This window comes from Zea mays, chromosome 10, assembly GCF_902167145.1.
Source record: "Zea mays cultivar B73 chromosome 10, Zm-B73-REFERENCE-NAM-5.0, whole genome shotgun sequence".
NCBI classification, from domain to species: domain Eukaryota; kingdom Viridiplantae; phylum Streptophyta; class Magnoliopsida; order Poales; family Poaceae; genus Zea; species Zea mays.
The window spans coordinates 9,619,026-9,646,968 of NC_050105.1; the positions used below are offsets into that span (position 1 = coordinate 9,619,026).

General features: G+C 49.7%; 1 pseudogene; it reads left to right on the top strand.

Annotated features, from left to right (window-relative positions):
- The first annotated feature begins 855 nt into the window (after positions 1-855).
- LOC103640826 (receptor kinase-like protein Xa21) overlaps positions 856-27,943 on the top strand; it is a 57,914-nt pseudogene continuing 30,826 nt past the window's right edge.

The following is a 27,943-nucleotide window of genomic DNA, read 5'->3' on the forward strand; positions in this document are numbered from 1 at the left end:
CTTTATAGAAGAAAAGATTATAAAATTAATTACACAGATGAGAACTAAAGATGAGAACTAAAGGATAAGACAGACCTATTAAATCTAACTAGTTTATAATTCGCCTATACAATACTGTAATAAGTATTTGATATTTATAGATTAGTTAGGATCAATAAATTTGTATGTTTATTTTTTATCTATATAATTAGTTTTGTAATTATATTATATTCATTACTAATAATTGTCATTCAAACGTGAAACCAATTTATTTATTTGTAAATGACGTGAGAACTTTATTCTCCAATATCTCCGATAGTGTCATTTCCATTATCATAAAGGGACGACTCGCCACTTTTGCGTTGACCACTAGTCAAGGCCTTGGATGTTAGAGATGGCCAAATGGGCCACCCGGCCCAGCTCGGTCCAGGTCCGGTGAAGTCCGACCCGTTTTTAGTTTGGCCCGCCAGGCACGATTAGAAAACCAGGCTAGGCCGTCTAAGTCTGCATGCTCGATTTCCTGTCTGAGTCCGGCTCACAGCGGGTCTAAACGGGTCGGGCCGTTTAGCACGAAAAAAACGGGCCGAAAAACGGTCTAATCGGGTCGGCAAGCATGTTTTAGTGTAAAAAACGGGCTTAGAGGTAAACGGGCCGTGTCGGGCTAACCCACCGTGCCTAGTTTCCTGTCCGAGCCTGACCCACTTATTCGTGTCTGGCCGGCCGCAGACTCATAGAACCGGACCGTGCTGGGCTCGGACCGGACCCAAACAACGGGCTTCGTGCCAGGCTCGCAGGCGTCGTGCTTATTGTACATCTATAAATGTTACTTAAAGTCTCCATTCTAATTGATTATTGCACACTCCCTGCATTCTTGCTGCTGCAAACATGGCATCACCACTCTGCATATCCGTATTGTTGCTCATCATGTCCACCTCCACTGCTGCCATCGCTGTAGCTCCGTCGTCTCGTTCAGGTCGCCCGAGCAAGCGAAACGGTAGCAGCACTGACCTCGCCGCGCTGCTGGCTTTCAAGGCGCAGCTCTCCGACCCCGCCGGCGTCCTCGGCGGCAACTGGACCGCCACCACGTCGTTCTGCAAATGGGTGGGCGTGTCGTGCGGTGGTCGCTGGCGGCAGCGCGTGGCTGCCATCGAGCTGCCAGGCGTCCCTCTCCAGGGATCGCTCAGTCCTCACCTCGGTAACCTATCTTTCCTCTCCGTGCTCAACCTCACCAACGCCAGCCTCGCCGGCGCAATCCCAAGCGATATCGGCAGGCTGCGTCGCCTCAAGGTCCTTGACCTCGGCCACAACGCCCTGTCCAGTGGCATCCCGGCCACCATAGGCAACCTCACGAGGCTCCAGCTCCTTCACCTCCAGTTCAACCTCCTCTCTGGCCCGATCCCAGCGGAGCTGCGGCGCCTGCGTGAGCTCCGCGCCATGAAGATCCAGAGAAACTACCTCGCTGGCTCCATACCGAGCGATCTGTTCAACAACACCCCCCTGCTGACTCACCTAAACATGGGCAACAACAGCCTTTCAGGGCCGATACCACGCTGCATCGGCTCGTTGCCGCTGCAGTACCTCATCTTGCAGGTCAACAATCTCTCCGGGCTTGTGCCACAGAGCATCTTCAACATGTCTTCCTTGCGTGTTCTAAGCCTGGCCATCAATGCGTTGTCCGGGGCTTTAGCTATGCCGGGAGGACCGAGCAACACAAGTTTCAGTCTGCCTGCTGTGGAGTTTTTTTCGGTCGCTCGAAACCGATTCAGCGGCCCGATTCCATCCGAGTTGGCTGCTTGCCGGCACCTCCAAAGGCTCTCCCTGTCCGAGAATTCGTTCCAGGGCGTCGTCCCTGCATGGCTCGGCGAGCTGACGGCTGTCCAAGTCATCTGCCTGTACGAGAATCACTTGGATGCAGCTCCAATCCCTTCTGCACTCAGCAACCTCACCATGCTACGTGAGCTAGACCTCCATGTTCATCGGACAGCTACTCCAGCTTTCAGTGCTGATTCTTTACGACAACCTACTGACTGGACATGTTGGATGGACCGTTGCCTATGAGATAGGTGACATGAACTCGCTGAGGGGACTTTCAATCGCTGAAAACTATCTGCGCGGGGATCTCGGATTCCTGTCTATTCTTTCCAACTGCAGGATGCTTTCAACCCTCGAATTCCACACGAATCATTTCGCAGGGACCCTCGTCCCGGACCACGTTGGGAACCTCTCTAGCAATATGCGACTATTCGCTGCATATGACAACATGATAGCCGGTGGTCTTCCAGCTACTATCTCGAACTTGACTGATCTTGAGATTCTACATCTCGCAGGAAACCAGCTTCAGAACCCAGTCCCAGAGCCAATCATGATGATGGAGAGCATCCGATTTCTTGTCCTCAGCGGAAATAGGCTCTCTGGCACCATTCCCTGGAATGCAGCTACGAACTTGAAGAACGTTGAGATCATGTACCTTGACAGCAACGAGTTCTCCGGCTCCATACCTAGCGGTATAGATGGCCAAATGGGCCGTGCTTAACGGGCCGGCCCGAAGCACGGCCCGTTTAATAGTGCCGGGCCGGGCCCGGAACGACAGCCGTGCCGTGCTTGGGCTGCTGTCTCGGCCCGTAGTGCCGGCCCAGCCCGGCACGATTATATTTTTTTTTATTTTATAAAACATAGTATATATATATTATGATTTTATATTTGCTATTTACAACAAACGCATGAGAGTTCTACTGGTTAGTGTGTTACATATAGTGCTTCCAACCTTGTAGAGGGAGGTTGTGGGTTCAAAACCCTATCCTGCACAGGTTTTTTGCCATTTTCTGGTTTAATGAGGCAATATGGAAAAATTAAACGGGCCGGCCCGGCACGGCTACCAGACCGGCGTGCCGTGCCTGGGCCGCGTCTCCGGCACGTGGGCCGATCGGGCACGGCCCGATTACCTGTCGGGCCTAACGGGCCCGTGCCGGGCCGTGCCGGGCCGCCCGTTTGGGCAACTATACCTAGCGGCATCGGCAATCTCTCCAACCTAGAGTTCCTAGTGTTGGATCTTTTATGGGCTTGGCCCATTTATTGAATAAACTCTATGGTGTGTAATGGTGGAGAATACCAATAGTACCACATTGGAAGTCCAAGAGTCTTTTACCTTGACTTATATGGTGGGATTTATTCCACTTAACTTGAGAAGTCAAGAAATGGACAAGGGCGTGCCACACGCGCGCGCGTCGCCGCCGCCGCCGGCCGGGCCGGGCGTGGCGAGGCAGGCAGGCGTGGTTGTGTTAATTTTTAGCACTCACAAACTGCGTACGTCTGCCGAGTGAGCCTGTCTCTTCGTCAGCCAGAGTGACCCTTCTCCTTCAGCTGGCCGACTCATGGCATGACTCGGCGAGAGCTAGCCGACTCTTGGCATGACTCGGTGACATTTCTCCTTCAACTTCCCTCCGCGAGAGGTTAAATAGAGGAGCACCCCTGTCACTCGGTACACGCGAGAAACACTTTCAGTCTCACAGTCCAGCCGCCCGAGTGAGGGTATTTCCATCTCGTGACTCTGCGCGCACAGAGAAGCGAGAGGGCAGGTGCCTCCGAAGCCGGTGCCGTTCGAGACCTTACACGGGGGATCGGAAATTAGGTTTTTGGGGAGCGTCTACGCGACTGCCCAAAACATCTTCAACATGACAAAGGAAGCTGGTCAAGGATCTGGATCATCAGAGCGCATAGGAGGGTATGATCAGTTTATTTACTTACTGTTTTGTGTTCTGGAGATTATATATGTTTCATACATTCATCTATGCTATTTCATATTTACAAATGATTTTATCTTATCTGTTATGTCTTATTATAATATGATAGATCTGTCTGTTTTAATTTTACAGTCATGCTATTTATGTTTCTATCTGTTTATTTTCATTTGTTCAGTCAGTATACATGTTTATCATATTTATATGATTTATATAATTCACATGCTCTATGTTCTCTTGATTCATATTGGTATGAATCAATTTAAGATCATGATTTCTATGGTTAATTATTTATTATAGGTCATCATCATAATGTTAATTTATGGAATTAAAATAATACGGAAAATGCCTATAATTCTAACACCTAGTAATAAGTGAAAACCAGTTCACGTCTACCATACCAGCGAGCCTGTTCCATCATGATAGGCTCATCGGAATAGATCTGTCTCAGAACTTGCTGAGTGGCACACTGCCAGTTGATATAATTTTGAAGCAAATGGACAGAATGGATCTGTCCGCCAACCGCTTAGTTGGCAGCCTACCGGATTCACTTGGACAGCTTCAGATGATGACCTACCTGAATCTATCACTCGATTCGTTCCACGGCCCGATCCCGCCCTCTTTTGAGAAGCTGATCAGCATGAAAACTCTAGACCTCTCCCATAACAATATCTCCGGAGCCATCCCAAAATACCTGGCTAATCTTACCGTGCTCACTAGTTTGAACCTGTCCTTCAACGAGCTTCGAGGCCAGATTCCAGAAGCAGGCGTCTTCTCAAACATCACGCGGCGATCCTTGGAGGGGAACCCAGGGCTATGCGGCGATGCACGCTTAGGGTTTCCTCCATGCCTAACTGAACCACCCGCTCATCAGAGCTATGCTCACATTCTGAAATATTTACTCCCCGCAGTCGTCGTCGTCATCACATTTGTTGGAGCTGTAGCTTCCTGCCTATGTGTAATGCGTAACAAGAAACGACATCAAGCAGGGAATTCTGCTGCCACGGACGACGACATGGCTAACCATCAGTTGGTCTCCTACCACGAGCTCGCTCGTGCTACCAAAAACTTCAGCGATGCTAACCTGTTGGGGTCTGGAAGCTTTGGGAAGGTTTTTAAGGGCCAGCTGAGCAATGGCCTGGTGGTTGCCGTAAAGGTCATACGCATGCATATGGAGCAAGCTGCTGCAAGGTTTGACGCAGAGTGTTGTGTGCTTCGAATGGCTCGGCATCGCAACATGATAAGGATATTGAACACCTGTTCCAACCTGGACTTCAGAGCGCTGGTGCTCCAGTACATGCCCAACGGGAGCTTAGAGGAGCTCTTGCGCTCCGACGGAGGAATGCGACTAGGGTTCGTTGAGAGGCTGGACATCGTGCTAGATGTGTCCATGGCAATGGAGTATCTGCACCACGAGCACTGCGAGGTGGTCCTACACTGCGACTTGAAGCCTAGCAACGTGCTGTTTGACCGAATTTTTTTATATTTTAGCCCTTCCTCGGAAAAAAATTCACGTTTGGACCTTAGAAAATTTTAATGTCATTTTTGGACCCTTTGCTCGGCGCCATAGCCTATGGCGCCGAGGTAACACAGCTCGGCGCCATAGGCTATGGCGCCGAGGTGCGTGCTACGCTGGCCCAACCTGAACGACATGGCGCCAACGTGGTACCGAGCTCGGCGCCAAGATCTATGGCGCGAGCTCGGATATGTAACAGTAAAGTATGTCTAGCTCAGTCGGTAGAGTGCAAGACTTTTAACTTTGAGGTTGTGGGTTCAAACTCCATCGTGGACGTATTTTTTTATCACTAATTTGTTTTTTTGTTGTCTATATTTTTCGTTTATGTCGCTGATTTGTCCGTCCAGATTTATTTTTCATCTAGTTTTTTTGTTTTTGTGACCGATTTATTTATTCATCTAGATATTTTTTGTTTTTGTTTTTGTTTTTGTTTATTCAAACTGCGTGACGCAAGTACCATGCACATAAGTAACCCACCCTATGGAAGTACAAAGTACTTTATAAAATCATCAAGTCACTGTTTATTTATACCTTGTATATTTATATTTTGGACTCTAATTATAATCTTTTTGTTTATTAAGTATATTTATATTTTGGACTCTAAAACTCCAATAATCTAATGTATTCGAAATTATACTTTTTAATATTAATTAAAATTTATCATTGTACATCACTACTAATGTAAGATTAACACAATCATTTGTTTATGATATAAATATTTTTAACATTTTAAATGGTGTACTTCAGTTTTTAGTATATTATTTAATGTTTAAAATCACTTGTAATTAGCGAGAGGACAGAATCAAGCTTAAGCATGTGGGGTTTACAATGCACCAAGGGCCAGACGGATTATTCAGTACTATTAAACAAAATGTAATAAACAAATCAGTCGCAAAAGCAAAAACAAATCAAGATGAGAAATAAATTTGGACGGACAAATCAGCGGCATAAACGAAAAAACCACGATGCACCATAGCTAAACCGGTGGCCGCTAACCAATGTAAGTACGTTTCGTTAAGCTTAATAAACGAAAAAAATATAGACGGATAAACAAATCAGTCACAAAAACAAAAAATCTGGATAAGAAATAAATCTAGACGGACAAATCAGCGACATAAACGAAAAATCTGGACAACAAAAAAAAATCAGTGTCAAAGACAAAAAAAAAGTATGAAAACATGCCTATCATTGGGCTTGAACCCACAACCACAAGGTTAAAAGCCTTAAGCTCTACCAACTGAGCTAGACAAGTTTTGTGCACATAACAGAGCTCGGCGCCAAGATCTATGGCGCCGAGCTCGGTTCCATGTCGGTGCCACGTCGTTCGTTTGTGCCAGCGTAACACGCACCTCGGCGCCATAGCCTATGGCGCCGAGCTGTGTTACCTCGGCGCCATTGGCTATGGCCGAGCAAAGGGTCCAAAAATGACATTAAAATTTTTTAAGGTCCAAACGTGAATTTTTTTCCAAAAAAGGGCTAAAATATAAAAAATTCGGGCTGTTTGATGAGGACATGACCGCACATGTGGCGGATTTTGGCATTGCGAGGATCTTGCTTGGCGATGAGAACTTCATGAACTCCATGAACTCCATGATTTTGGCATTGCGAGGATCTTGCCTGGAACAATTGGATACATGGCACCAGGTACGTGTTTGGTAACCCTATTTTTCTATGAGATTTTCAATTTCACAAGAAAAAATAAACTAATTTCTATTAAGAAAATAAAAAACCTTTAGAAAAATAGTATTTCTAAACTAGCCCTTACATGAAATTTCATTATGGCGCGGCTGCTGCGTCAAATTAAGGTGCAAAAAACAAAGATAAAATGTTGTTTTTTTACTCATAAAACTCATCAGTGAAGTAGCATCAGAGACAAAAAAATGTTTTTTTACTAACCTGCATCAATTCCTATTGGCCAATTACCAAATAGAAGGGAAATACAAATACTGCTTTTTGAGGGGTCTATCAAAACCATTCCCTAGACATTTGGGAAATACTCAGTACCTCTTCTCCACAGCTGTTGAATCCATTTGATTAATCAACAATAACCATCCAGCTAGCATTGAGTTGTCCCGCTACTTAATCATGTAGCATATATGTAAGTGTGATGCTATTGTTCCATCTTATTTATTTATTTATGTTGCAGATGCATTTGTGGGGCAGACTTATACTAGGAGGCAGCAGAGGGAGAGCCGGATCCAGACCCGAGGCGGTGAAGCCAGCAACTCTGCTCTAGCAGATAAGTCTCCAGCAGATAATTCTTGAGTTCCAGCAGATAAGGATTAGCTAAATAATAGCTAGGTTGTTAGCTAGATAATAGCAGGGAGTTGTTAGCTAAATAATAGCTGGGTTGTTAGCTAGATAATAGCAGGGAATTGTTAGCTAAATAATAGCAGGGAGTTGTTAAGCAAGTTTATCTCTTATCAGTTGGTGCCGACCCTGGTCTATAAAGGGGAAGCAGTAGCATGTAACTAGGCATCGAAGGAAATACAATCTCCCTGTGGGGCGATTACCTCGGTCACCCTGGCCGACAGTGATCTTGCTCCTATTTCTTCCTCTCGCTCTTCTCCACCATATGCTCTCCGGTCCCTGTCTCAGGCTGCGCTGCTCCTCTACTCGCCCTTACGCACTCCTAGAAGGCCCAGGCGTATCAATTTGGTATCGGAGCCGATCGACGCCTCGACAAAAATGTTCGGCATCGAGAACGATCAGGGGGACACCATGGCGATACACGAGAAGCTGGATCGCCTCCTAGCACAGGTGACCACAATGAACAAGAGGATGGATACCCATGACCAGCGTCTTGCGCGGGTCGAGGGTACCATCGCAGAGTCCACCGATGATGGTTTTCTGCCCAATGCGGACGCTGAATCAGGTGCTTTCAGCGGCTGGAATGACAGGAACCATGGCGGAAGCCGCGGTGGTGGCGGCGGCGGACACACTCAGCAGCAAGACAGCGGATATAGGCGGCCGAACGTCAGCTTCCCAAACTATGATGGGGAGTCTGACCCCCTTACATGGCTAAACAAGTGTGCCACGTACTTCCGTGGCATGCGCACGCTGAAAGGGAAATAGGCTTACACCTTTTCCTAAATCGATTTTGGTGGTTGAATTGCCCAACACAAATAATTGGACTAACTAGTTTGCTCTAGTCTATAAGTTTTACAGGTGCCAAAGGTTTACAATAAACCAATAAAAAGACCAAGAAAGGGTTCAAACAAAGAGAGCAAAAGACACTCGATGGCAGCCCTGGTTTGGCGCACCGGACAGTGTCCGGTGCACCACCGGACAATGTCCGGTGCATCAGGGAACTTCAAGCTGAACTCGCTGCCTTCGGGAATTTTCAGAGGCGCTCCGCTATAATTCACCGGACTGTCCGGTGCACCACCGGACAGTGTCCGGTGCCCCAGGGAGAAGCAACTCTGAACTCGCCAGCTTCGGGAATTCGCTCCGCTATAATTCACCGGACTATCCGGTGTAACACCGGACTGTCCGGTGTGCCAGCGGAGCAACGGCTACTTCGCGCGCAATGGTCGACTGCAACGCATTAAATGCGCGCTTGCGCGCACAGAGGACAGAGGACGCGCGGGTGGCGCACCGGACAGTCTACAGGACTTGTCCGGTGAGCCACCGGACAGCCAGGCGGGCCCACAAGACAGAGCTCCAACGGTCAGAACCCAACGGTCGGCTGACGTGGCTGGCGCACCGGACTGTCCGGTGCGCCATACGACAGCAGCCTCCACCAACGGTCAAGTTTGGTGGTTGGGGCTATAAATACCCCAACCACCCCACATTCAAGTTATCCAAGTTTCTACACTTCTACACCTTACAAGAGCTATAGCATTCAATACAAGACACACCAAAAAGATCAAATCCTCTTCCAACTCCACACAAAGCTTTAGTGATTAGAGAGAGAGATTTGTTGTGTTCATTTGAGCTCTTGCGCTTGGATTGCTTCCTTCTTTCTCATTCTTTCTTGTGATCAACTCAATTGTAACCGAGGCAAGAGACACCAATTGTGTGGTGGTCCTTGCGGGGACTTTGTGTCCCATTTGATTGAGAAGAGAAGCTCACTCGGTCTAAGTGACCGTTTGAGAGAGGGAAAGAGTTGAAAGAGACTCGGTCTTTGTGACCACCTCAACGGGGAGTAGGTTTGCAAGAACCGAACCTCGGGAAAACAAATCATCGCGTCTCACTCTTTATTTGCTTGCGATTTGTTTTTTCCCTCTCTCGCGGACTCGTTTATATTTCTAACGCTAACCCGGCTTGAAGTTGTGATTAAGTTTACAAATTTCAGATTCGCCCTATTCACCCCCCTCTAGGCAACTTTCAATTGGTATCAGAGCCACAGTGCTTCATTAGAGCTTAACCGCTCGAAGTGATGTCAGGAGATCACGCCAAGAAGGAGATGGTGACCGGCGACAAGCCCGTTACAAGCCACGGGAAGACTTCATCGGAAGAGTCCCACAACAAGAGGAAGGGGAAAGGGAAGGTGGAATCCTCTTCACACAAGACGCATCAGAGTGGCCAAAAGAAGAAGAAGATGAGGAAGATAGTCTACTACGAGACCGACACTTCATCGGCATCCACCTCCGGCTTCGACGCGCCGTCCATAACTTCTAAGCGCCACGAGCGCAAGAAGTTTAGTAAGATTCCCCTACATTATCCTCGCATTTCCAAACGTACTCCATTACTTTCCGTTCCATTAGGCAAACCACCGATTTTTGATGGTGAAGATTATAACATGTGGAGTGACAAAATGAGGCATCACCTAACCTCACTCCACACTAGTATTTGGAACGTTGTTGAGTTTGGTGTACAGGTGCCATCCGTAGGGGATGAGGACTATGACTCGGACGAAGTAGCTCAAACACAACACTTCAACTCGCAAGCCACTACCATACTCCTTGCCTCTCTTAGTCGGAAGGAGTATAACAAGGTGCAAGGATTAAAGAGCGCCAAGGAAGTTTGGGACGTGCTCAAGACGGCGCACGAAGGAGATGAGGTGACCAAGATCACCAAGCGGGAGACGATCGAGGGGGAGCTCGGTCGATTTCGGCTTCACCAAGGGGAGGATCCACAAGCCATGTACAACCGCTTGAAGACCTTGGTAAACCAAGTGCGCAACCTCGGGAGCACCAAATGGGATGACCATGAGATGGTCAAGGTTATTCTAAGATCACTAGTTTTTCTTAATCCTACTCAAGTACAATTAATTCGTGGTGATCCTAGATACAAGCTAATGTCTCCCGAGGAAGTGATAGGTAAATTTGTGAGCTTTGAGCTAATGATCAAAGGCTCCAAAAAGATCATCGAGCAAGGCGACTCCTCCACGCCCGAGGTACAACCCATCGCATTCAAGGCAACGGAGGAGAAGAAAGAAGATTCTACTCCAAGTAGAATCCCCATCGATGCCTCCAAGCTCGACAACGAGGAAATGGCTTTAATCATCAAAAGCTTTTGACAAATCCTCAAGCAAAGGAGAGGGAAGGACTATAAGCCCCGCTCCAAGAAGGTTTGCTACAAGTGTGGTAAGCCCAGTCACTTTATTGCCAAATGTCCAATTTCTAGTGACAGTGACAGGGGCGACGACAAGAAGGGGAGAAGAAAGGAGAAGAAGAAGTATTACAAGAAGAAGGGCGGCGATGCCCATGTATGCCGTGAGTGGGACTCCGACGAGAGCTCCACCGACTCCTCCGACGAGGATGCCGCCAACATCGCCGTCACCAAGGGCCTCCTCTTCCCCAACGTCGGCCACAAGTGCCTCATGGCAAAGGACGGCAAAAGGAAGAAGGTAAAATCAAAATCCTCCACTAAATATGAAACCTCTAGTGATGAGGGCAATTCTAGTGATGAGGAGGATAATTTACGTACCCTTTTTGCCAATCTTAACGTGCCACAAAAGAAAAAATTGAATGAACTAATTAGTGCTATTCATGAGAAGGATGAACTCTTGGATAGCCAAGAGGACTTCCTTATTAAGGAAAACAAGAAGCATGTAAAGGTTAAAAATGCTTATGCTCTAGAAGTAGAAAAATGTGAAAAATTGTTTAATGAGCTAAGCACTTGCCATGATTTAATTGCCAACCTTAGGAATGAGAATGCTAGATTAATTGCTAAGGTTGATTCAAATGTATGTGATAACTCAATTTCCAATCTTAGAAATGATCATGCTATTTCAATTGCTAAGATTGAAAAATTAAATGTCTCTCTTGCTAGCTTTAGAAATGAAAATGAAAAATTGATTGCTAAGGCTAAGGAATTAGATGTTTGCAATGCATCCATTTCCAATCTTAGAAATGAAAATGATATTTTGCATGCTAAGATTGTTGAACTAAAATCTTGCAAACCCTCTACATCTACCGTTGAGCATGTTTCTATTTGCACTAGATGTAGAGATATTAACATTGATGCTATTCATGATCACATGACTATGATTAAACAATAAAATGATCATATAGCAAAATTAGATGCTAAAATTGCCAAGCATGAATTAGAAAATGAAAAATTTAAATTTGCTCGTAGCATGCTGTATAGTGGGAGATGCCATGGCATCAAGGATGGCATTGGCTTCCAAAAGGGGGACAATGTCAAACTTAATGCCCCACCTAAAAGATTGTCCAAATTTGTTAAGGGTAAGGCTCTCATGCCTCAGGATAACGAGGGTTACATTTTGTACCCTGCCGATTATCCCGAGAGCAAAATTAGGAGAATTCATTCTAGGAAGTCTCACTCTGGCCCTAACCATGCTATTATGTATAAGGGTGAGACATCTAGTTCTAGGCAATCAACCCGTGTAAAATTGCCTAAGAAGAAAACTCCTAATGCATCAAATGATCATAACATTTCATTTAAGACCCTTGATGCATCTTATGTTCTAACTAACAAATCCGGCAAAATAGTTGCCAAGTATGTTTGGGGCAAACACAAGGGCTCCAAGACTTGTGTTTGGGTACCCAAAGTTCTGGTATCTAATGTCAAAGGACCCAAGACCATTTGGGTACCTAAAATCAAGAACTAAAATTGTTTTGTAGGTTTATGCATCTGGGGGCTAAAGTTGGATCATCGACAGCGGGTGCACAAACCATATGACAGGGGAGAAGAAAATGTTCTCCTCCTATGAGAAAAACCAAGATCCCCAACGAGCTATCACATTCGGGGATGGAAACCAAGGTTTGGTCAAAGGATTAGGTAAAATTGCTATATCTCCTGACCATTCCATTTCCAATGTTTTTCTTGTTGATTCATTAGATTACAATTTGCTTTCCGTATCTCAATTATGCAAAATGGGCTACGGCTATCTATTTACTGAAGTAGGTGTCACTGTCTGTCGGCGTTTCGAGACCGGGGGGGTCCCTAAGCCGACGAGTGAGTGTGCTGCGTGCCCCAGCCCAGATGGGTCGAGCGCGTGGGCGAGCGCGAAGGGGGGAGAGGCGAGGTGGCCGGAGACGGGCGTGAGAGAGGTGGAAGTCCCGCGGCCTTCGTGTTCGTCCCACGCCCAGGTCGGGTGCGCTTGCAGTAGGGGGGTTACAAGCGTCCACGCGGGTGAGGGAAGCGAGCGGCCCCAAGAGAGCGCATGTCCCGTCCTCGGTCCCGCGCGGCCAACCTTCTCTAAGAAGGCCCTGGTCCTTCCTTTTATAGTCGTAAGGAGAGGATCCAGGTGTACAATGAGGGGTGTAGCAGAGTGCTACGTGTCTAGCGGAGGGAGATCTAGCGCCCTAAGTACATGCCAATGTGGCAGCCGGAGAGATCTTGGCACCCTGCTGGCGTGATGTCGTGGCTGTCGGAGGAGCAACGGAGCTTGGCGGAAGGACAGCTGTCGGAGCGGTCGAGTCCTTGCTGACGTCCACCTGCTTCCGTAAGAGAGCTGAGAGCCGCCACCGTCATGGAGCTTAGGAGGCGCCATCATTGCCTATCTGGCGGAGCTGGTCAGATGGGACACCGGTCTTGTTCTCTGCGGCCCGAGTCGGCTCGGGGTAGAGTGGTGATGGCGCTCCCTGTTGACGTGGTGGGCCCGCGCCTGAGGCCGGGCGACGTGGGGGCTCCTCCGAAGCTGGGGTCGAATCTGTCTTCCGTTGCCGAGGTCGAGTCTGAGCCCCTGGGTCGGGCGAGGCGGAAGTCGTTCGGCAGAGGCCAGGGCGGAGTCCGAGCCCTGGGGTCGGGCGAGGCGGAGTTCGTCGTCTTCCGGGGCCAAGCCCGAGTCCGAGTCCTGGGGTCGGGCGGAGCGGAGTTCGCCGTCTTCCGGGTCTTAGCCCGAGTCCGAGCCCTGGGGTCGGGCGGAGCGGAGTTCGCCGTCTTCCGGGTCCGAGCCCGAGTCCGAGCCCTGGGGTCGGGCGGAGCGGAGTTCTCCGTCTTCCGGGTCTTAGCCCGAGTCCGAGCCCTGGGGTCGGGCGGAGCGGAGTTCGCCATCTTCCGGGTCTTAGCCCGAGTCCGAGCCCTGGGGTCGGGCGGAGCGGAGTTCGCCGTCTTCCGGGTCTTAGCCCGAGTCCGAGCCCTGGGGTCAGGCGGAGCGGAGTTCGCCGTCTTCCGGGTCTTAGCCCGAGTCCGAGCCCTGGGGTCGGGCGGAGCGGAGTTCGCCGTCTTCCGGGTCTTAGCCCGAGTCCGAGCCCTGGGGTCGGGCGGAGCGGAGTTCCCTATGGCGCCCCTGGCGAGGCCTGACTGCCTGTCAGACTCACTCTGTCGAGTGGCACCACAGTCGGAGTGGCGCAGGCGGCGCTGTCCTTCTGTCAGACCGGTCAGTGGAGCAGCGGAGTGACGGCGGTCACTTCGGCTCTGCCGAGGCGCGCGCGTCAGGATAGAGGTGTCAGGCCACCTTTGCGTTAAATGCCCCTGCAACTCGGTCAGTTGGTGCGGCGATTTAGTCAGGGTTGCTTCTTAGCGAAGCCAAGGCCTCGGGCGAGCCGGAGATGTGTCCGCCGTAAAAAGGGGGGCCTCGGGCGAGACGGAAGTCCCTCGAGGTCGGCTGCCCGAGTCCGAGGCTAGGCTCGGGTGAAGCGTGATCGAGTCACTCGTATGGACTGATCCCTGACTTAATCGCACCCATCAGGCCTCTGCAGCTTTATGCTAATGGGGGTTACCAGCTGAGAATTAGGCGTCTTGAGGGTACCCCTAATTATGGTCCCCGACAGTAGCCCCCGAGCCTCGAAGGGAGTGTTAGCACTCGCTTGGAGGCTTTTGTCGCACTTTTTTGCAAGGGGACCAGCCTTCCTCGGTTGCATTTCATTTCGGTGGGTGCGCGCGAGCGCACCCGCCGGGTGTAGCCCCCGAGGCCTCGGAGGAGTGGTTTCACTCCTTCGAGGTCTTAATGCCTTGCGTAACGCTTCGGCTGGTCTGGTCGTTCCCTCATGCGAACTGGCCGTAGCCCGGGTGCACAGTCGGGGCCCAAGTTCTCGGGCTGGTATGTTGACGCTGTCAACGGTTCGGCCGGAGCCGGGTTTGCGAGAGCAGCCCCCGAGCCTCCACACAGGGCGAGAGGACGATCAGGGACAGACTCGACTTTTTGCATACGCCCCTACGTCGCCTTTCCGCAAGGAGGAGGGGGGGGGGGGGAGTGCGCCATGCTACCCTCGATGGGCACCGAACATGGTGTCTCCGGTGAGCTGCAAGCGGGTAATCCGAGTGGACGTCCGTGCCCCGTTCGTTGGGGGTCGGCTAGGGGCCCAGAGGCACGCCCAAAAGTACCTGCGGGTGATCTGCCGGACCCGGTCCCCTGGCGACGGGGTCCGAGGGCTCGATGCCTCCCTCCGATGGGATTCCGTTACAAGATCGCTCCCGCTGGTCTCGGAAATGTCCTAGGGTACCTCGGGAGCGCAGCCCGAGCCTCGGTTATGTATCGAATGTACCCCTGGTCATCCCTCGCTCGGTGTCTGAGGCGACTGTGAACTCTTCGGGGGCCAGCCTTCGAACCTCTGATCAGTAATGGGCGCGGAGCCCGAGTAGCCGGAGGCGGCCACGGAGCCCTTCGGGGGGCCGGCCTTTGAACCCCTGACCAGTAGTGGGTGTCGGGCCCACGTGATCTGAGGCGACTGTTGAACCCTTCGGAGGGCCAGCCTTCGAACCTCTGATTAGTAGGGGGGGGGCTCGGAGCCCGGTTCCTTCACAGGGAAGGATCCTTTTTGGGGTATCCCCCTTTCCCGGTCCCTGTTGCAAGAGATAGAGAAAGAGGAAAAAAGGGGAAAAGATACGAAATCGAACGACGTGGCGTACCTTTTTTGGCGCGGTTATTACGGCGAAGGCGAAGCGTCGTCCGCTTCTCCTGCCAGAAGCGCCGCCTGTCCCGCCGCGGAGTTAAGGCGACGGGGCGAGTGGTTGGTGAAAGGGAATTAGGCTTACACCTAGTTCCTAAATAATTTTGGTGGTTGAATTGCCCAACACAAATCTTTGGACTAACTAGTTTGCTCTAGTGTATAAGTTATACAGGTGCTAAAGGTTCACACTTAGCCAATAAAAAGACCAAGAGTTGGGTTCAGCAAAAGAGCAAAGGGGCAACCGAAGGCACCTCTGGTCTGGCACACCGGACTGTCCGGTGTGCCACCGGACAGTGTCCGGTGCACCACCGGACATGTCCGGTGCACCAGAGGACTCCAACCAGAACTCGCCACCTTCGGGAATTTCCAGAGGCACTCGCGCTATAATTCACCGGACTGTCCGGTGTGCACCGGACATGTCCGGTGCTCCAAGGAAGGGCGACCTCAGGAACTCGCCAGCCTCGGGTTTTCATTCCAGCCGCTCCGCTATAATTCACCGGACTGTCCGGTGTGCACCGGACTGTCCGGTGCATCTGCGGAGCAACGGCTACGACAGGCGCCAACGGCTACCTGCGACGGCATTCAATGCGCGCGCAGAGTCAGAGTCGCCCATGCTGGCGCACCGGACACTCTACAGTACCTGTCCGGTGCGCCACCGGACATCAAGGCGGGCCCAGAAGTCAGAACTCCAACGGCACTGGTGACGTGGCGGGGGCACCGGACTGTCCGGTGTGCACCGGACTGTCCGGTGCGCCATCGAACAGACAGCCCAGCCAACGGTCAAGTTTGGTGGTTGGGGCTATAAATACCCCAACCACCCCACCATTCATTGCATCCAAGTTCTCTACTTCCCAACTACTACAAGAGCTCTAGTATTCAATTCTAGACACACCAAAGAGATCAAATCCTCTCCAAATTCCACACAACGCCATAGTGACTAGAGAGAGTGATTTGCTTGTGTTCTTTCGAGCTCTTGCGCTTGGATTGCTTCCTTCTTTCTTGATTCTTTCTTGTGATCAAACACTCACTTGTAATTGAGGCAAGAGGCACCAAGTGTGTGGTGGCCCTTGCGGGAAGTTTGATTCCCAAGTGATTTGAGAAGAGAAGCTCACTCGGTCCGAGGGATCGTTTGAGAGAGGGAAGGGTTGAAAGAGACCCGGCCTTTGTGGCCTCCTCAACGGGGAGTAGGTTTGCAAGAACCGAACCTCGGTAAAACAAATCCGCGTGTCACACTCTTCATTTGCTTGCGATTTGTTTTGCTCCCTCTCTCGCGGAACTCGTTTATATTTCTAACGCTAACCTGGCTTGTAGTTGTGATTATTTTTGAGAATTTCAGTTTCGCCCTATTCACCCCCCCCCCTCTAGGCGACTTTCAATTGGTATCAAAGCCCGGTGCTTCATTAGAGCCTAACCGCTCGAAGTGATGTCGGGAGATCACGCCAAGAAGGAGATAGAGACCGGCGAAAAGCCCACTACAAGCCACGGGAGCACTTCATCGGAAGAGTCCCGCACCAAGAGGAAGGAGAAGAAGAAGAGCTCCTCCAACAAAGGGAAGGAGAAGAAATCTTCTTCGCACCACAAAGAGAAGAAGGAGAGATCTTCCTCCCACAAGCCGCATCGGAGAGGGGATAAGCACAAAAGGATGAGGAAAGTGGTCTACTACGAGACCGACACTTCATCAACATCGACCTCCGACTCCGATGCACCCTCCGTAACTTCTAAACGCCAAGAGCGTAAGAAGTTTAGTAAGATCCCCCTACATTACCCTCGCATTTCTAAAAATGCACCTTTACTTTCCGTCCCATTAGGCAAACCACCAACTTTTGATGGTGAAGATTATGCTAGGTGGAGTGATTTAATGCGATTTCATCTAACCTCACTCCACAAAAGTATATGGGATGTTGTTGAGTTTGGTGCACAGGTACCATCCGTAGGGGATAAAGACTATGATGAGGATGAGGTGGCCCAAATCGAGCACTTCAACTCTCAAGCGACAACAATACTCCTCGCCTCTTTAAGTAGAGAGGAGTATAACAAAGTTCAAGGGTTGAAGAGCGCCAAGGAAGTTTGGGATGTGCTCAAAACCGCGCACGAAGGAGATGAGCTCACAAAGATCACCAAGCGGGAAACGATCGAGGGGGAGCTCGGTCGGTTCCGGCTTCGCAAAGGGGAGGAGCCACAACACATGTACAACCGGCTCAAGACTTTGGTGAACCAAGTGCGCAACCTCGGGAGCATCAAGTGGGACGACCACGAAATGGTTAAGGTTATTCTAAGATCTCTCATTTTCCTTAACCCCACTCAAGTTCAATTAATTCGTGGTAATCCTAGATATACTAAAATGACCCCCGAGGAAGTTATCGGGAATTTTGTAAGTTTTGAGTGCATGATCGAAGGCTCGAGGAAGATCAACGAGCTTGATGATCCTTCCACATCCGAAGCTCAACCCGTCGCATTCAAGGCGACGGAGGAAAAGAAGGAGGAAGCTACACCAAGTCGACAACCTATAGACGCCTCCAAGCTCGACAATGAGGAAATGGCGCTCGTCATCAAGAGCTTCCGCCAAATCCTCAAGCAAAGGAGAGGGAAAGACTACAAGTCCCGCTCCAAGAAGGTTTGCTACAAGTGTGGTAAGCCCGGTCACTTTATTGCTAAATGTCCATTATCAAGTGATAGTGACAGGGGCGACGACAAGAAGGGGAGAAGAAAAGAGAAGAAGAGATACTACAAGAAGAAGGGCGGCGATGCCCATGTTTGTCGGGAGTGGGACTCCGACGAAAGCTCTAGCGACTCCTCCGACGACGAGGACGCCGCCAACATCGCCGTCACCAAGGGACTCCTCTTCCCCAACGTCGGCCACAAGTGCCTCATGGCAAAGGACGGCAAAAGGAAGAAGGTTAAATCCAACTCCTCCACTAAATATGAGTCTTCTAGTGATGATAATAATAGTGATGAGGAGGATAATTTGCGTGTTCTCTTTGCCAATCTTAACATGGAGCAAAAAGAAAAATTAAATGAATTAATTAGTGCTATTCATGAAAAGGATGACCTTTTGGACTCCCAAGAGGATTGTCTAATTAAAGAAAACAAGAAACATGTTAAGGTTAAAAAGGCTTATGCTCTAGAAGTAGAAAAATGTGAAAAATTATCTAGTGAGCTAAGCACTTGCCGTGAGATGATTGACAACCTTAGGAATGAAAATGCTAGTTTAAATGCTAAGGTTGATTCTCATGTTTGCATTGTGTCAACTTCCAATCCTAAAGATAATAATGATGATTTGCTTGCTAGGATTGAAGAATTGAATATTTCTCTTGCTAGCCTTAGAGTAGAAAATAAAAATTTAAATGCTAAGGCTAAAGATTATGATGTTTGCAAAGTTACAGTTTCCGATCTTAGAGATAAAAATGATATTCTTCATGCTAAGATTGTTGAACTTAATTCTTGCAAACCCTCTACATCTATTGTTGAGCATGTATCTATTTGTACTAGATGTAGAGATATTAATGTTGATGCTATTCATGATCACATGATTTTAGTTAAGCAACAAAATGATCATATAGCTAAACTAGATGCTAAAATTGCCGAGCACAACTTAGAAAATGAGAAATTTAAATTTGCTCGTAGCATGCTTTATAATGGGAGACGCCCTGGCATTAAGGATGGCATTGGCTTCCAAAGGAGAGACAATGTCAAACTTAATGCCCCTCCTAAAAATTTGTCTAACTTTGTTAAGGGCAAGGCTCCCATGCCTCAGGATAACGAGGGTTACATTTTGTACCCTGCTGGTTATCCCGAGAGCAAAATTAGGAGAATTCACTCTAGGAAGTCTCACTCTGGCCCTAATCATGCTTTTATGTATAAGGGTGAGACATCTAGCTCTAGGCAACCAACCCATGCTAAGTTGCCTAAGAAGAAAACTCCTAATGCATCAAATGATCATGCTATCTCATTTAGAATGTTTGATGCTTCATATGTGCTTACTAACAAATCCGGCAAAATAGTTGCCAAGTTTGTTGGGGGCAAACACAAGGGCTCCAAGACTTGTGTTTGGGTACCCAAAGTTCTTGTGTCTAATGCCAAAGGACCCAAAACCGTTTGGGTACCTAAAGTCAAGAACTAAAATTGTTTTGCAGGTTTATGCATCCGGGGGCTCAAGCTGGATACTCGACAGCGGGTGCACAAACCACATGACAGGGGAGAAGAAGATGTTCTCCTCATATGAGAAAAACCAAGATCCCCAACGAGCGATCACATTCGGGGATGGAAATCAAGGTTTGGTCAAAGGATTGGGTAAAATTGCTATATCACCCGACCATACTATTTCCAATGTTTTTCTTATTGATTCATTAGATTACAATTTGCTTTCCGTATCCCAATTATGTCAAATGGGCTACAACTGTCTATTTACTGATGTAGGTGTCACTGTCTTTAGAAAAAGTGATGATTCAATAGCATTTAAGGGTGTGTTAGAGGGTCAGCTATACTTGGTAGATTTTGATAGAGCTGAACTCGACACTTGCTTAATTGCTAAGACTAACATGGGTTGGCTCTGGCACCGCCGACTAGCCCATGTTGGAATGAAGAATCTTCATAAGCTTCTAAAGGGAGAACACATTTTAGGATTAACAAATGTTCATTTTGAGAAAGACAGGATTTGTAGCGCATGCCAGGCAGGGAAGCAAGTTGGAACTCATCATCCACACAAGAACATCATGACAACCGACAGGCCACTGGAGCTCCTACACATGGATCTATTCGGCCCGATTGCTTACATAAGCATCGGCGGGAGTAAGTACTGTCTAGTTATTGTGGATGATTATTCTCGCTTCACTTGGGTATTCTTTTTACAGGAAAAATCTCAAACCCAAGAGACCTTAAAGGGATTCTTGAGACGGGCTCAAAATGAGTTCGGCTTAAGGATCAAGAAAATAAGAAGCGACAACGGGACGGAGTTCAAGAACTCTCAAATTGAAGGCTTTCTTGAGGAGGAGGGCATCAAGCATGAGTTCTCTTCTCCCTACACCCCTCAACAAAATGGTGTAGTGGAGAGGAAGAATCGAACTCTATTGGACATGGCAAGGACCATGCTTGATGAGTACAAGACTTCGGATCGGTTTCGGGCCGAGGCGGTCAACACCGCTTGCTACGCCATCAACCGGTTATATCTTCACCGAATCCTCAAGAAGACATCCTATGAACTCCTAACTGGTAAAAAGCCCAATATTTCATATTTTAGAGTTTTTGGTAGCAAATGCTTTATTCTTGTTAAGAGAGGTAGAAAATCTAAATTTGCTCCTAAAACTGTAGAAGGCTTTTTACTAGGATATGACTCAAACACAAGGGCATATAGAGTCTTCAACAAGTCCTCAGGACTTGTTGAAGTTTCTTGTGACGTTGTGTTTGATGAGACTAACGGCTCTCAAGTAGAGCAAGTTGATCTTGATGAGATAGGTGAAGAACAGGCTCCATGCATAGCGCTAAGGAACATGTCCATTGGGGATATGTGTCCTAAGGAATCCGAAGAGCCTCCACATGCACAAGATCAACCATCCTCCTCCATGCAAGCATCTCCACTGACTCAAAATGAGGATGAAGCTCAATTTGATGAAGGACAAGATCAAGAAGATGAGTCACCTCAAGATGATGGCAATGATCAAGGGGGAGATGCAAATGATCAAGAAAAGGAGGATGAGCAAGAACCAAGGCCGCCACACCCAAGAGTCCACCAAGCAATACAACGAGATCACCCCGTCGACACTATCCTCGGCGACATTCATAAGGGGGTAACTACTAGATCTCGTGTTGCACATTTTTGTGAGCATTACTCGTTTGTTTCCTCTATTGAACCACACAGGGTAGAGGAAGCACTACAAGATTCGGATTGGGTGGTGGCGATGCAAGAGGAGCTCAACAATTTCACAAGGAACGAGGTATGGCACTTAGTTCCACGTCCTAACCAAAATGTTGTAGGAACCAAATGGGTCTTCCGCAACAAGCAAGATGAGCATGGTGTGGTGACAAGGAACAAAGCTCGACTTGTGGCCAAAGGATACTCCCAAGTCGAAGGTTTGGATTTCGGTGAAACCTATGCACCCGTAGCTAGGCTTGAGTCAATTCGCATATTATTAGCCTATGCTACTTACCATGGCTGTAAGCTTTATCAAATGGACGTGAAAAGTGCTTTCCTAAATGGACCAATCAAGGAAGAGGTCTATGTTGAGCAACCTCCCGGCTTTGAAGATAGTAAGTACCCTAACCATGTTTATAAGCTCTCTAAGGCGCTTTATGGGCTCAAGCAAGCCCCAAGAGCATGGTATGAATGCCTTAGAGATTTCCTTATCGCTAATGGCTTCAAAGTCGGCAAGGCGGGTCCTACTCTATTCACTAAAACTCTTGTCAATGATTTGTTTGTATGCCAAATTTATGTTGATGATATCATATTTGGGTCTACTAACGAATCTACTTGTGAGGAATTTAGTAGGATCATGACACAGAAATTCGAGATGTCTATGATGGGGGAGTTGAAGTATTTCTTAGGATTTCAAGTGAAGCAACTCCAAGAGGGCACCTTCATTAGCCAAACGAAGTATACTCAAGATATTTTAAGCAAGTTTGGAATGAAGGATGCCAAGCCCATCAAGACACCCATGGGAACCAATGGGCATCTCGACCTCGACACGGGAGGTAAGTCCGTGGATCAAAAGGTATACCGGTCGATGATAGGTTCTTTGCTATATTTATGTGCATCTCGACCGGACATTATGCTTTCCGTTTGCATGTGTGCAAGATTCCAATCCGACCCTAAGGAATCCCACCTTACGACCGTAAAACGAATCTTGAGATATTTGGCTTATACTCCTAAGTTTGGGCTTTGGTACCCTCGGGGATCCACATTTGATTTGATTGGTTATTCGGATGCCGATTGGGCGGGGTGTAAGATTAACAGGAAGAGCACATCAGGGACTTGCCAGTTCTTGGGGAGATCCTTGGTGTCTTGGGCTTCAAAGAAGCAAAATTCGGTCGCTCTTTCGACCGCCGAAGCCGAGTACATTGCCGCAGGACATTGTTGCGCGCAATTACTTTGGATGAGGCAAACCCTGCGGGACTACGGTTACAAATTAACCAAAGTTCCTTTGCTATGTGATAATGAGAGTGCAATCAAAATGGCCGACAATCCCGTCGAGCATAGCCGCACTAAGCACATAGCCATTCGGTATCATTTTCTTAGGGATCACCAACAAAAGGGAGATATCGAGATTGCTTACATTAATACTAAAGATCAATTAGCCGATATCTTTACCAAGCCTCTTGATGAACAAACTTTTACCAAACTTAGGCATGAGCTCAATATTCTTGATTCCCGCAATTTCTTTTGTTAGATTGCACACATAGCTCATTTATATACTTTTTGATCATATCCCTTTTATATGCTATGACTAATGTGTTTCCAAGTCTATTTCAAATCAAGTCATAGATATATTGAAAGGGAATTGGAGTTTTCGGCGAAAACAAAGGCTTCCACTCCGCAACCCATCTTTCGCCGTCGCTCCAAGCCACTCTCCATCTTTGGGGAGAGAACAAAAGGACTTCATCTTTGGTATAATCTTAACTCATTTGCTTATAACCAAAGAGGAAGACATTACTTCGAGGGCTCTAATAATTCCGTTTTTGGCGATTCATGCCAAAGGGGGAGAGAGTATGAGACCAAAGCAAAAGGACCGCACCACCACCGATTTCAAAAACTTAGTATTTTCCAAGAGTATTTATCAATTGGTATCCTATTGTGTTCAAAAGAGGGAGAAAGTAGTATTTCAAAGATGATATATCAAAACCCTCTTGAACACTAAGAGGAGGATCTCCTTTAGGGGGAGTTTTGTTTAGTCAAAGGAAAAGCATTTGAAACAGGGGGAGAAAATTTCAAATCTTGAAAATGCTTTGCAAAATCCTATTCATTTACCTTTGACCATTTGCAAAAGAACTTTGAAAAGGATTTACAAAAGAGTTTGCAAAAACAAAACATGTGGTGCAAGCGTGGTCCAAAATGTTAAATAAGAAAGAAACAATCCATGCATATCTTGTAAGTAGTTATATTGGCTCAATTCCAAGCAACCTTTACACTTACATTATGCAAACTAGTTCAAATTATGCACCTCTATATTTGCTTTGGTTTGTGTTGGCATCAATCACCAAAAAGGGGGAGATTGAAAGGGAATTAGGCTTACACCTAGTTCCTAAATAATTTTGGTGGTTGAATTGCCCAACACAAATCTTTGGACTAACTAGTTTGCTCTAGTGTATAAGTTATACAGGTGCTAAAGGTTCACACTTAGCCAATAAAAAGACCAAGAGTTGGGTTCAGCAAAAGAGCAAAGGGGCAACCGAAGGCACCTCTGGTCTGGCACACCGGACTGTCCGGTGGGCCACCGGACAGTGTCCGGTGCACCACCGGACATGTCCGGTGCACCAGAGGACTCCAACCAGAACTCGCCACCTTCGGGAATTTCCAGAGGCACTCGCGCTATAATTCACCGGACTGTCCGGTGTGCACCGGACATGTCCGGTGCTCCAAGGAAGGGCGGCCTCAGGAACTCGCCAGCCTCGGGTTTTCATTCCAGCCGCTCCGCTATAATTCACCGGACTGTCCGGTGTGCACCGGACTGTCCGGTGCATTTGCGGAGCAACGGCTACGACAGGCGCCAACGGCTACCTGCGACGGCATTCAATGCGCGCGCAGCGCGCGCAGAGTCAGAGTCGCCCATGCTGGCGCACCGGACACTCTACAGTACCTGTCCGGTGCGCCACCGGACATCAAGGCGGGCCCAGAAGTCAGAACTCCAACGGTCGATTTCCAACGGCACTGGTGACGTGGCGGGGGCACCGGACTGTCCGGTGTGCACCGGACTGTCCGGTGCGCCATCGAACAGACAGCCCAACCAACGGTCAAGTTTGGTGGTTGGGGCTATAAATACCCCAACCACCCCACCATTCATTGCATCCAAGTTCTCTACTTCCCAACTACTACAAGAGCTCTAGTATTCAATTCTAGACACACCAAAGAGATCAAATCCTCTCCAAATTCCACACAACGCCATAGTGACTAGAGAGAGTGATTTGCTTGTGTTCTTTCGAGCTCTTGCGCTTGGATTGCTTCCTTCTTTCTTGATTCTTTCTTGTGATCAAACACTCACTTGTAATTGAGGCAAGAGGCACCAAGTGTGTGGTGGCCCTTGCGGGAAGTTTGATTCCCAAGTGATTTGAGAAGAGAAGCTCACTCGGTCCGAGGGATCGTTTGAGAGAGGGAAGGGTTGAAAGAGACCCGGCCTTTGTGGCCTCCTCAACGGGGAGTAGGTTTGCAAGAACCGAACCTCGGTAACACAAATCCGCGTGTCACACTCTTCATTTGCTTGCGATTTGTTTTGCTCCCTCTCTCGCGGAACTCGTTTATATTTCTAACGCTAACCTGGCTTGTAGTTGTGATTATTTTTGAGAATTTCAGTTTCGCCCTATTCACCCCCCCTCTAGGCGACTTTCAGTTGGCGGGGCGGCCGTTGCGCGTGCGCGAGCCGTTCGAAGAACGGGTCACGGGTGCACCGTCTTCACTCCGTGGGAGGAGGCTCTCTTGCTGTCCCTGGATGGGACGTGAGCCTGGCTGACGACGTGACTGCTGCTCCCATCCGCCTGCCACCGTCATTACTGCCGGCCCACTTTCGGCCGCATTGACCGTCGCGCCAGGCTGGCGCCGCTGGGTCATGCGCTGAGTCGCCTCGAGTCGCGGCATAGGCTCCGCAACCGAAGAGGCGCGACGGTGGCAGGAGTGGTGGCGCAGTTGCTTGCATGCAGCAACTGGCGCGCTGGTTGCGTGACGCGTGGGCCTAGGCCTCCAAGCTGGCGTGTCAGAAGTCGGAGAAGCGCGTCCACCTGGCGCGGTTGCATGCCGCCTGCATGGCTGCCCGCCCCTCCCGCCCGTTGGTCTGGGCAAAAGTGGGGGGTCGCTTGTAACCGCTGGGCGGTTGTGCGCACCACGCGCGGCGGTTTGGCTTCTTCTGCTCGGAGCCGGTCTGCATGACATGCGGGACCCAGCCCCCGAGTCGCAGGGGTGGGCCTTGGAGCGTGTTGGAGAAGACTCAGCCCGCGGCGTTTGGGGGCGCACGTAGGGAGAGTTGCCTTTAAAAGGAGGGCGACCCCTTTCGTAAGGCAACCATGTCTTCTTCCTCCCTCATGCGTCGTGTCTTTCCATCTTCCAAGCCCCCGGATGGGGGTACCCACCATCTTTCCGCCTCCTCGTTGGAGGAACACAACTCCGTGGGAGTTGGTACCTTTCAGCCATCGTTCGGCTTCAAGGATTTTCATCACGCAGCCTGGTTGCTCCCCTCCGCCGGTGGTCACCCAAGACGGTGACCTCCAGCTCCTGGATGGGGAGAGGCAAACCAGGCTGTGATCCCGTCCCCAGCATCGGGTGTGTTCGTCATCCTCGCTGGGGCGGGGAGCGAGGCGAGCCGGGGCTCTACCTCCTGCGCGGGTTGGCGAACCACCTCCTCTTCCAGCTCCTGGTGGTGGCAATCGTCCTCCCGCGCTGCGACGGAGGCGTCCTCCAGTCATGCCGGGGAAGGCGAACTGTTGCTGTCCAGCTAGGATGCAACATTCCGCCTTTTCCCTCGCGTTCGCGGCGAGGACGGCAGCGAGGATCTGCCGGAGCGCTTAGGAGCGGCCCGCTCTTTGGCTTTGATGGCTTGTTCGCGTCCCTTGAGCGGGATCGCGAACAAGAGCCCTCCGGTGGCCGCGTCCACCCGGGACCATGGCTGCTGTTGCAGAGGTCGCTGGCGAGCCTCCCGATGTTCGTCCCCCCACAGGCCCGAGGTCGCTCGTACCCGCGGGGACGGAACCGGAGTTCCGTTTGTGATGGCACCTTGAATGCCAGTGTTTTATGTTCATTGTGGCTGTCGAGGCCTGAACATGTATGTAATTTCGGCACGGAGCCGTGTTTTTTCCTCATTTTCGAGCACTAAGTCTCGCCTGTTGATTATCTGTACCGCTTCACCAAGCATGAGTCGCCCCGTGTCAAGGTGACGATTGAGGTATCCGTATCCCGGAGGCGTAGGAACCCCTCGGCTCGATCGGCCTTGTTGTCTGAGGCTTCTCTAGCTTAGTTAAAGAGACCCCTCGGCCGCTCTTCGACGAGCCGAGGCCAGGGGTAGCGATATCAGTACGAACAAAGGCGGAGTTGGCTCGAAAATGGGAACCTGGTTGGCCGGAGCCTAGCCGGGTTGTCCGTCAGCGGATCCGACGCCGGAGTCGATCAGCCGAGGCCTCGGGTCGGGCTAGCGCCCTTGGAAGATGGTTGGCCGAGGCCCCGGGGGTAGCCGGCCGAGCCGCCTGCTCGGACCGGATTCCCGGAGAAGTCCCTGGACCGCGCCGCCGTCCGAGGCTTGGTCGGACCTTGCTGAAGACGTCGTCGATGCCGAAGGTGCTACGGCCCCCTTCAGCATGAAGACCCGAGCCTGCAGGATCAGATCGTCTTGTAGCGCGTGCCTTCTGCGGCCGTTGAGGCCAGAAAACACACCCTCGCTGCGCTTGTAAAGCTGCGTCTCTTTTCCCCTTATTCCGAGCATCTGGACTTTCCGTCGGTAACAGGGATGTTTGTGCGGGCGAGAGTTGCTTCTCGCGGAAGGTGATGAGTGAGGTATCCGTATCCCGGAGGCGTAGGAGTCCCTCGGCTCGGTCGGCCTTGCCGCTTACGCGTACCTTCGTCCGTCCATGAGGCCCTGTCTCCAACTTAGTCGAGAAAGCTTGAAGGACCACTTTGGCAGAAGAGCTTCCGAACGTGAAGACTTGTTCGGTCCACGGAGTCGCTTTATCCGAACGCGAGTTACTTATTGCAGAAGGTGACGAGTGAGGTATCCGTATCCCGGAGGCGTAGGAGTCCCTCGGCTCGGTCAGCCTTGGCTGCTTACGTGTACTCCGTCGTTTCCAGGATCTGCTTTTCGAAGTAGTCAAAAAGCACGAAAGAAATTCTGCTAAAAAGAGATCTTTTTTCGAGGGAAAAATTCGACGCAGAGGGGGTCTCCCCCCTTTTAGCCCCCGAGGGAGGGTCGGGCTTTGCCGAGGCGAGGCCGACCCTTCCTTGATGACTAAACTTTTGCGTGGGTGCGAGGTATATGAACAACTTGAAAACATCTTAAGGGTAGAAGCGACGTAGCTGTTTGATGTTCCAAGCGTTGCCGTAGACCTCGCCTTGATGGTTGGCCAGCTTGTATGTTCCGGGCTTCAGGACTTGGGCGATGACGAATGGCCCCTCTCAGGGGGGCGTGAGCTTGTGCCTCCCTCGGGCGTCTTGCCTCAGCCGAAGCACCAGATCGCCCACCTGGAGGTCTCGGGACCGGACCCCTCGGGCGTGGTAGCGTCGCAGGGACTGCTGGTACCGCGCCGAGTGTAGTAAGGCCTTGTCCCGAGCCTCCTCCAGCTGG